Raw genomic sequence first — 11,827 nt, 5'->3', positions numbered from 1 at the left:
TTTATAAACCAATGGGTTGCATTTGTCATTTGTGGGAGTCACAGTTCCTGGACAGTATCCTGTTTGGTATGAAGTCCATTTAGCGTTCAGTAAGGTGGACAGCAGTAAAAAGTGAACCTACTATCCAGGAAGGATGCCCCACATACCTACTGTCAACTCACCTTCTCTGCATCTTCAAGGGTTTGGAGGGGATTGGCAGACAAGGAGCCTCTTAGATGACACACTGCTTGGAAGAGCTCAGCTCAGGGGCCCCTCACAGGCTGCTCAGAAAGAGTTGATTGCTGCAGTGAGGAAGAATCTTATGGTGAAGAGACTGTTGTGGGGAAACAGAGCACATGAGAATGGGTCTGTGTCCCCACAGAATATGCACCATGTACATATTCTAAGTCTGGAACTGTGCCAGGAAAAAGATGAGCCTTCTGCCAAAGGTCTTGGACCACAGTCTGGGCAGGTTTCCTGTTGTGGGTTCAGGTCTGTGTCTTCTCAGGTCAATGTCTTGGATTTGCCTTATTAAACTCTAGAAGGGAAGGGAAAGTTGATGGGGTTCAGATGGGGTGTGGATAGTGCAGGATCATCCATAGGTTAGTGTTTGTTAGGCGTGGGTGACAAATACTTTAAAGTTCATTATATCTTTTGTACTTTTATGTATATGTTAATTTGTTATTGTGGTCCTGGAGAACAAACCAAGTGCTCTACCACCAAGCTACACCCTCCATCCTTAAAATGCTTTTTAAACAATTGTATAACTGCATTGAAAGACTATAGGGAGAGACACGCATGATGGCAGGAGTGGAAGAGTATGGTGACTCATCAATCATAGTAAGAAATGCAGAGATATTATCTGTAACAAACAAGAAATTCAGGAAATACCTGAATTTGCATGCTTTTTAGAAATAGGATTATAAACTATAAACTAGCTACTGTAGGGGGTTTCATCCTCCTGGTGAGTCAGGGTGAGGGCCTGAGATGCACAACAGAACCCCTGTGGGCCACAGGAACCAGCAATTGGAGGGCAGCACCACTCATCAGACTGGTAAGAACCTGAGTTCAAATTCAGGCCTCCACAGGAGGCAGAAGTGTAGCTTTATCAGCTCCCAATGAGAGATCCTAGTAACTGCCATTTTTGGGGTGAAACCATGTCTCTCAGTTTCAGGGAGCAGTATGGAAGTATGATGCTTTATGAGAGTTTATGAAAATGGAAGCTGAGCCACAGTCTCGGAAGTGAGTGAGGAGTTCCCTCCCACTCTGTATCTGTCTGGCAGGCTGGTAATGGGATGAGATATGTGGAAATCAGAGTCTAAACCCTCCCTTGGAGTGTATGATTAATAACTTTAAAAAGGGATTTAATGGAGAATACAGAGTTAACTCCTAACAAGCTTAAGGTCCTTTGTAAAGTAGATTGGACTGCTTTTGGTGTAGGATGGCCCATGGAATGGTCACTAGATAAAACTGTGGTTAATGAAGTTTACAGAGTAATTGTGAAAAACAATAAACAATCTAACACCCAGGAGAATGTGAAAAGCCAAGAGGCTAAAATTGGTCTTCAAGAAGCAGACATTGTTGTTTATTTAAATTCAGCCAGCAATTTATTGGGCATCCTGAAGGAGGACTGAGGTTCAGCAAACACTGAGCTCTTACAAAAATTAACACATGAAGGATGGATTTATACTGATACATAAGATCTGGTCTGAATTCAGAGAAAAAGAATGTTGCAGAATGGTGTGAATGTAGAGAGAGGAAAATGGAAAAATGGAAAGAAAATTGGGATGAAGTCTTCATGAATAAAATGAAGAAAGAGAGAAAGGAGAGAGAAAAAGAAAAGGAGAGAGAGGGGAGAAAAAGAGGGGAGAGAGAAAAAATAAGATGTTGTAAAATATTTAGAGACAGGAAAGGAATAAAAAATATTTCAGTTGAATTTTTATGTCTTTAAAATAAAAAGTAAAATAAAAACAATTTAAGATTATTAAAATATGCCAGAAATACTGAACTTCCTAGCACCTTTTCATCTAGGGAGCATAAATAGGGAGAATCTACCTGAAAGGGTAAGAAAGAAAGGAGCAAATTTGTCTGTTGCTGGGTAAAAAAAAAAAGCTGTTCCAAAACTTTGGTGCAGCAAGCTTCATCTGATATTGAGACAGTCATGAGATGCTTATATTTCCCTTGCTAATAGCTGGTCATATTATGCATCCATATAATGGTGTGCTTACAGTGTGTTTGTGTATGCAAACATCTTCAAAATGGTTCTTAAACTACAGCTGTACGGTTAATATGATAAACAGGGTGTTTATTTTAAAGATCTCTGTTATAAACTGCCCAGGCTTTTTATACATAAATATGTAAACATCTTGAGAACAATTCTTATTGTAGAGTCAATTTAAAAATTATTACTCTGTTCTGCTGTGACTTTTAAAGAAAACAGGTTATGAAACTTATTTCAATCAGGTCTCACTAGGATGCAGGCATTCAGGTGTTAACACTCCAGCTCAGACCAGCGGGAGGATAAGAAGAAAAAAAGGGGGGGCCACAGCCTGCAGCAGGAAAGTTGAAACTTGGATAATTAAAGAAATGACCTTCACATGTTTCATTCTGTCATAAATACAATCTGGAATTTAATTCTTTCTTATAATACAGGGGTATATTAACAAATAGACTTTGTATAAATTGTTTCTATACAAAAAATAATTTTAAGGTTGATTTCCTTCTGTTTTTTCCCATACAAACGTAAGGTTCTAAGTTAAAAGGTTTTATAAATTAATTCCAATAAGTAACATGATATTAAAGGTATGATTTTTTAAAACAAAAGGATAAAAAATACTTTACAAAAAGAATAAAGACAAGCTCCCACAGGGGATACAAAATAAGTTGTCATAAAGGTACAGAGTAAGTTGTGAGAAAAAGATGGAGCTTATAGATGATTATGTAAGTGATTAAGTTAAATAAAATCCATTACATTAAAGGTTTTGTAAGGTCAAAATTTAACATACTCATGGCCATAAACTTTCCTCTCAGGACTGCTTTTGCTGTGTCCCATAGGTTCTGGGAGGTCATGTTTTCATTTTCATTAACTTCCATAAACCTTTTCATTTCCGACTTCAAACTATATTACAAAGCAATAGCAATAAAAACAGCATGGTACTGGCATAAAAACAGAGCTGAAGACCAGTGGAACAGAATAGAAGATCCAAAGTATCTGCCATTCTGGATGAAAATTAATCAATAGATAAGCATTAAAAATGTCAGTTTCTTTTTATAGTAATATAAATGTCTAAATACATAAACATAAATAATATATACATATTTTTTCATTCTCTTTGATGTTCTTAAAAATTGAAGTATATAAAAGACAATGAAGACAAAATAGCTAAAAAACAAATGCACTCTTTTTGGAGAACTAAGCACAAGATCATCTTTCTCTGAAACTGTTCATTCCATGTAAAATCTAAAACCATTTACCAATTTTAAATTTACACAAAGCAATTAACTTTTGTTTCACAGAGAAAACTCAGAAATGGCATTGATAAATGTGCACTGCCTATTGATCAGCAGACTTCTACAGCAAACCTGCACAGCACATATATAAATATATCTCTCTGCAGCCATACATGATTTATAGTGTTCTTTAACTGGCAGAAATAATTGTTCACTACAAACATAATGACATTTCCTCTCAGGAGCATACAAAACAAAAGACAAAGTACATAACCTTAAATTATGCTTAGCAAACAACGTTACAGCATTTTCTTACAGAGAATTAATCTAGGTTAATGGGTAGCCATTAATTGAACTTTCTATCAGCTCAGATTTGTGAATTACTTAAAGTTCTTCAAAATGATTTTCAACCTGATGTACTCTAAGATGTAATTATTATTTATATAGTTTGTCAAAGTAATTTCACCTACATTTTCAAAGTACATACTTTGTAACCCTAGACATTCAGTAGAAGTAATGCAAACTTACTCAATTCATACATTTACAAGAGTTTGGGTGAAATATATTTAAGTAGAAAATACATTCATGTGTGTACTGTAATTAACAGTGACAAATCAGCAAAAGCAGTGTTACTTTTCTTAAACCCAAAATATGAAAGGAGTGGCATCTGTCAAAGAGTTACCTAAGTTATAAGAGACTGCATTCCTAAAACTGTTCCATGTTGCTTCTTTACACAGGCTTTTTAAATTGGTACACTGAAAGTTTTAAACACTCAATTGCTTGTTATCTATAAAATGAATATTCCATTTATTAAGGACTATTAATATCCCTAAGACTTATCCCTCAGTCTATTTCAATGTATCTCTTTTATGAGATTTTAGAATTTAATTAGGTAATACCACTTGGATATAGGAAAATAGTATACAAACTCTAGTGCTCAGAACTTCTTTGAATTATAGACCAACAAACACATAGACACAAAGAGTTATTTGAATTTCAGTACCAAATTTATCCCTTAGTCAAGATTAAATCCAGCCCACGTCGGACTGACCCCCGGGTGGAGGCTGCGCGCCCGTCAGCAGCACGTGGACTGCATGGCGGCGCCGAGGAGCTCCCCACGGGTGTGGGAGCGGCTTCACCCCAGCGCTGCAGGCAGTGACCAAGTTCACTCCTGGACACTAGTTATAGGCCAAGCTCTTGATACTGCTTGGAGAACAGCAAAGGGCTCTGTGATTCTGGGAGTTTCACTTCTGATGGCCACCCTCTGCTACTTCAGAAGGCTGCATTTCTATTTAGGGCATTGGTGGAAATGGTGGATTGGATAGCTGCAGAGAAAATTCAAAAGAAACCTCAGTGTGGAGGCAGAAGTTGATTTACTCAGTTATTGTGCAAGAGAATGGAAAGGAGAAACACCCCATGCCAAACTGATGAGGAAGGCTTGTGAGGAGCTGTCTTGGCATCACCATATTAAATGTGCTCGACAAGTGAAGAGAGATAACTACGGTGCTCTGAGATCAGTGTTATTTCAGATATTCAGCCAGGGCCTCTCTTTTCCATCTTGGATGAGAGAAAAAGACATTGTTAAGCTTCCTGAAAAACTTATGTTTTACCAAGGCTGTAATTGGATCCAGCAGTACAGTTTTGGTCCTGAGAAATATACTGGTTCAAATGTATTTGGAAAATTACGTAAATGCATAGAATTATTGAAAACACAGTGGACTGAATTCAGCGGAATCAGAGATCATCACAAGAGGGGAAGTATGTGTAACACCATCTTTTGTGATGCCATTCTGGAGTATAAACTCTACGAAGCTTTAAAGTTCATCATGCTCCACCAAGTTAGTGAAGTTTATGAACAAATGAAGATCATTCCCAGTCTCTTTAGACTCTTGTTTTCCAGGGAGACGTCAGCAGATCCTTTGAGCTTCATGATGAATCACCTGAATTCCATAGGTGACACGTGTGGATTAGAGTAGATTGATATGTTTATACTTGGATATTCCCTTGAAGTAAAGATAAAAGTGTTCAGACTGTTCAAGTTTAACTCAAGAGACTTTACAGTCTGCTACCCAGAGGAACTCCTCAGGGAGTGGCCGGAGATCTCCCTGCTGACTGAGAATGACCAGCACTACCACATCCCCATCTTTTAACTCTGCAGTGGCCTGGGCTCTGGCTGTCACAGTGGCCATTGTCACACTTGCAAGTAAAATGTTTCTCAAAAACCAAAGCCAGTGTTTCAACTGTGGAAGGAATTAGGACCTTTTTCTCTGGAATTGAGAGTAACGTGATGGAGAGGTGCTTGAATGGTTTTTCTTTTCAGAGATCGTCTCTAAGACAGCCACACTGGTGTATTTGGGGTCAGTGATTTGACCTTGCTCATAAGCGCTCTGGTTATGTCACATAATGGCAGACTTTCCATGGACAACAACAGGAAAACACTAGAAGAAAATGAGGAGGGAGAATGGCTAACCTGGAAAGAAAGAATTTATCAATGACCTTTATGCTCTTCAGTAAGAATCTCATCTTGGGCTGATTTTGAATCATCGTAAATATGACGATATTTTTAAGCATTACTGTCCTGGGAATCTTTGTTGTATATTAATATTCTTGAACCATGTGACTAAAATAATGTGTATGTGTGTTTATGTACATGTATGTTTACATATACACACAAATGTATACATTTATATATGCACAGATACACATACACAAATAGCCACTACTTTGTAATACTGTACAGTTTGTTTTATATCTCTCCATGTTTTGTTACTGTTGAATCTGACCAGCTTAATAGGTTTTATTTAGATAAAAAGGATAAATTCTATAGATTAAGGCAACTGAATGATAATTATTGATCTGCTACAAAAATATTAAACTGCGTCATATATCATGTGTAAAAAAAAAAGAGTAAATCCAAATTTAAAAACCCTTTTTTCCTCTCAGTAGGGTGGCATTTTTAATGATTTTGATCTCAAAACATACAAATAAAGGAGACTAACAAACCCAATTTTCTTATAGCTCTTACAGTAAGGACAAGATCTCTAGAAAGAATGTATCTTTATATAAAAGTCACAAAAATTGTTAAATCATTGAACTAAATTTCCAGTGGTGGAATATATATAACAAAATGTATATAAATCAAAACACAAGGAACTAGCAGCAAAAATCAGGACTCTAGCTAAAAATATACAAATAAAATCTATGCTTCATTACAAATGAGCAGGATTTTGATAGAAAATCCCTTTAAGTCCCGAGATATATGTCAGGGAAAGAACAAAAGAGACAGCTTTTTATTTGGCTTGGATAAAGGGGAGTTTTAAAATGAAGTGCAATCTTAAGTCACGGTATAAAATATGAATTGGAGAATGCAGAAGTTAATTTTATTTCAACTATTGCAATAGTGAGAACTTTCATTTCAACAGGAAAACACTAGAAAAAAGTTTTACAGAGGCATCAAACAAGGGAATCAAGAAGAAGCGTTGATGGACTTCAAGTTGTGAAGAAGAAGGACTTTTGCAGTTAGCTGTTTCAAAAGATAAAGTATGCGGTGAGAAATTTCTTAGTCATAACTGCTTTCCAGGGCCACAGGATAAAAGGAATGCAACATTATCAAGAATATGCATAGGTTTTTCAATCCTGGTCTTTGACAAGGAAATTCTCAAGGCAATGATGAAGATGGACTTAAAACTCCTTTTAGCTTGAGTAAACATTGATAAATTTCTTTCTAACCATAACTCTGATCTCCCTTTCCTATAAGCCCTTTGTAAAACCTGACTGCAAATTCTCTTCTGTGCTCTTTTGAAATGTCTATCCATCTGCTTCAAGTCATCTTGACAGTTTTAGGATGCAGGGAGTTTTCTTGTGGAACTGTATATCAGCTCTTTGAAATGTTAACATCAACAAGTCTTTTACTCTATGTGGGAGAGTAGGATCCTAAAGCCCAGAAGCACCAATTAGTAAACACAGAGACTAGAATAATATATAAATATTAAAAAAAAATAAAGATAAAAAACCCAGCTCCCATTAACATCTAATAACTACAATAGATTACAAATAATTTATCATTGCTCAACTGCTCCCCTAGTTCCTCCTTCTGTTCCACTAGATCATCCCAGCACTGAAAAAATATTTCTTTTAGAAAACAAAGTCGAGTTTGGTCTCTCCTTCCTATTAAAATCATCTTTGAAAAGGTCTCCTTTATTTGCTTAACATTGGTGTAGTTTTTGCCCTGACAGAAGTAAGCTTGGCAATCATGAAGCTCTTGTTACTTGTTTCTCATCTCAAGACCATTCTGGAAATTCTGGAGTTTGAACTCAGGACCTCATGTTTGCTAGACAGATGCTCTGCCATCTAAGCCATGTCCTTGCCCTTTTTTTGCCTTAGAGTCTTATTTTCTTTTCTTAGAGCTGGCCTTGGACTGTGTTCCTCCTACTTCATGCATCCAGCATAGCTGTGAATACAGGCTGCTTCACCACATCTGGTATTCCTCTCTGGAGAATTCTTAAAGTTTGCTGCATGAGTAGCTATATTCTGAAGACCATTATTTTGCATATGTTTTTCTTTTGTGTTCGTTTTGTGAAGGAAGTTACTTGACCTTGAGTGGAAGCAGAAAAAAGCCACACAAATTATTTTTAATTATTAAGTGAAAACTCTTATCAAATGAGAGCAATAATATGCTAAGTTGGAAGTGCATTTTCTAAGTGGACAATGTGCTGTTCCTGTTTAATTTCATGAACATAAATTAATAATTAAAAGTCATCAAAGTGGCTAGTTCATTATTTGTCAAGTAGTTATACATGTTAAAACCATGAATGTGAAGAAGGGCATCTCCTTGTAGTTCTCTGATTGTGCAAGTTTTCACATACCATTTTGACCTTCCATGGAAATTTCTCAGTGTACAAACTTTTGAAATCCTTGAGTAACCATCTCTTTCTAAATTACTTTTAGGAATTGATTGCTGAGGAAGCTTACGATCATGTACAACTTTGTATCCAATTGTCCCAGGTAAAGCAATTAGGAAAAATAACTTTAAGTTATGAACATGTAAGGATATGAAGCTGAGATGACAGATAAAATGCAGAAGTAGAGATAAAAGGTTGTTGAAATGTTAAAATCAACATTTACAATTATTTATAGCACTCCCAGAAGAAAATAGGACTAACACTTATGAAAGATGTACTAAAATACTGAAGTTAAAGTGATGTACAGTATTCTAATAGGTAAGACCTTGCATAAAATTGTCATGAGTAAGATTAAATTGTGTGTTAACATATTTGAGTGAGGAATGTGGATTAAGACATTCTTTAATATCCAAAGAATATTTGTTTAAATATGAGTTTGAATAACAGGAGAGTGAATATAAATCTAGAAAATATCAGTACAGAGTTGAAAAAATCACATAAACATCTTTTGAATTTTGAAAATGGCAAGAAAAATTTTGAAGAAGTTAATGAGTTAACAGTAATTTGTGAGTTCTATGACTTTATACACTAAATTTCAGTGATATTTCATTTAAAATTTCATAAATTTACTAATTTTGCCTTCCTCACTGTAGCATTTTTATACATTATGGGGTGAGGAAGAGGCAAAAGTTTTGTCTAGAACGATGAACTTGTTTGGAATAGAATTAATACTAACCATCCATTTATTTCCAGCTGATAACCCAGTGCTATTCCTGTATGAAAATGAGAAGTGTTTGATAATTTTTGTTACCTCAGATTTATAGACAAAACATGAACATACATATTTCCCACATCATTTATAATGAAATCTCAAAATAGTAAACTAAAGATCAGAAATGAGTTTATTTGTTATACATACATGTACCTGACATAAGCTATGCTTATAAAATTATACAGCAATATGTCTTGGCATTTGTCTTATAATAGTAGGCACACACATGTGATAAAATAGTGCAGATTAATTATGGATTTAAAAGATTTTTAAACATGGCCAGGAATGGTAGTGTTTGCCTGTAATTCCAGTTACATGTGAGGTGGAGATAGGAAGATCATAGTCCAAGGTTGGCCCTGGTAAAAGTGAAAGAACCTATCTGAGAAACAAACAAAAGAAAAAATGGCTAGGATTTGGCTTAAGTGGCAGAGTACTTGTCTAGGTTGCATGAGGCTCTGAGTTCACACTTCAGTACCAACAACAAAAACAACAAAAAATTAAAATATAATATCTAAAATCAATTAGAGGAAGTCACATAACTTCACGAGTAGTAGTTTTTGGGATCATACAAGAAATATTTTTCTACTATTTCATTCAATTACATTTATACTGAAGAAAAATTATTTCTGATAGTTGCTTGATCCATGTTTGATGACATGTTGTTTGTGGTTGTACACAGTTGTCATCCTTGTAATGGTTGAATGTGGTGCAGGCCAGTATGGGCACGAAGTAACAAACTATCTTAAAAATCACCAGAGGAGAAGGGGTAGGAAATGTGGCTCAAGTGGCAGAGCACCTGCCTACTAAACATAAATTCCTGGGTATGAATTTAAGTACTGTAAAAAACATACAACCGCCCCACTGAAAACAGAACACAAAATTCCAAAATGTAAAACAGAAAAAAATATAAAAGACAGGAAAGAAGGACGAGAAAGTATGGCTTTATTTTACCAGATAGGAAGCACATGGAAACCAGCAACAAAGACCAGGTGCTACACCAAAGAATGACTAGAAGAGGAACTCAAGATAAGGAGAGTCATGCTGATTTACACGTCATCACAGACTACTTCCTCAGAGTAGCAAGGCAAGTGGGACCTCTTGTAGGTTCTGCACCTGGTCAAATGCTGAGGTACAAGCAACTGGTCTGGCAGATAGAGACTCACTGGGGGCTCTATAAGTGAAAAAAATAACTAAGGAATTGTCCATCATTGATCAAGTCCCACCCACCTGAGGATGAATGTTTGAGAGGTTATTATTTGAATTACTTGAATACTTACTCAGGAAAAACCTAAATATGTCCTCCAGCTTTATGTGCACTTAGTTGACTTTAAAGAATAACTAAATTTGGAGGTCAAATAGGTGGGTTGTACATTATTCAACTTCCACTAGTTTTCCTGCAGATGCCACATCTGACTGAAGCCACCCAATGGGTCAAAAGTGTTCTCTAGAGAATTCTATCTCCACCTGTTCTAAGGGGAAAACTTGCTTTTCTGTACTTCACCTGTTCCCACAGGGAAAAATTGCCTTTTACTATCTTCCCCTGTTCTCTGTGGAAAAGCACCCCATATCTTAATAACTTCAGAATTGTCTATTCCTCAGAAAAGGATCATAAGAATTTCTGATCAGTAAGTTTTCTGTAAGTTGACAAATCCCAGGGCAACTGGGAACCTACAGATAGGAGAAACCCATGGGTCAGAAAAACAGACCATCCAAACTTTCTAACTACCCTGGAATTTGTAATTACCTTGATGTGTGCCTATCAGACCACCTTCTGTATAAGCTTTGAACCTGCAACTTCTAAGTGAAATTTTGTTAAATTTCTTTGATTTGCTAGCATTCCAAGTATTTTTTTCTTCTTCCCCAAACTCATTATTGAGTTACCTGCCTTCTCAAGTATCAAGCAACAAACATTGAGATATTCTTTGAGAATGTTACCAGAGATTCAAGTCTGATTTTCAAGTCAGATTTACAGCAGGCTGGTTTCTTGGCAGTTTATTGAAAATAAGGGATTTCAATCTAGTAGATATGAGGTAGCTTTATGGACAGATGCTGCAGGTTGTAAATCCAAGTTCTATTTTCACATAGGGTTGGCAATTGTTTATTTCTGTGTTTGGTCTCTCACATTATTACATACAAGAATTACTTGTATGATCATCAAAACTCCACAATTAACATTTAACTCTTCCAGGCTGCCAAGTTACCCAGATGGTGCAAACCCTTATAGCATAAATTAACTTTTGGATTTATTTTAGTTAATACCTAGGAAATAAAAAGCATATAATATTTTTGTCTCTTTACAAAAATATCCCCTAATCTGGGCATGGTGGTTCATGTCTGAAATCGCAGCTTGGGGGAGGCTAGGGCAAAAGGACTGCAAGTTCAAAGTCTGTTTAAGCTTCATACAGAAACCATATTGCTTAGCAAAAAAACAACAAAAAAGAAAGAATACTGTCCTACTTTTTATCAAGATTAATTAAGTATGGTTTATATATCTAACATACTCGTGTGGAGTTAGAACAAATATACTGCATACCTACCTTATATCTAGTTACATATGTGTGTACATGCATTTTTCCCATTAAAACTGTTACATTTTATTTATCTTCCTTTTTCCACATTGAAATTTAGAATGTAAAAGACATTTTCTTACTATTTGATTTTTTGAATCAAATTCTTTCAACCTATGTCTTCAATTCAGTTATTATGAACTTGAAAGAGAGGACAG

General features: G+C 35.8%; 1 pseudogene; it reads left to right on the top strand.

Annotated features, from left to right (window-relative positions):
* Positions 1 to 4,523: 4,523 nt before the first annotated feature.
* Positions 4,524 to 6,050, top strand: LOC141415705 (inactive ubiquitin thioesterase OTULINL pseudogene; annotated as a pseudogene).
* The last annotated feature ends 5,777 nt before the right edge of the window (positions 6,051 to 11,827 follow it).

Source organism: Castor canadensis, chromosome 13 (assembly GCF_047511655.1).
Source record: "Castor canadensis chromosome 13, mCasCan1.hap1v2, whole genome shotgun sequence".
Lineage (NCBI taxonomy): Eukaryota > Metazoa > Chordata > Mammalia > Rodentia > Castoridae > Castor > Castor canadensis.
The sequence above is the reverse complement of the archived record's forward strand: the minus strand, read 5'-3'. Positions and strand labels throughout refer to the sequence as shown.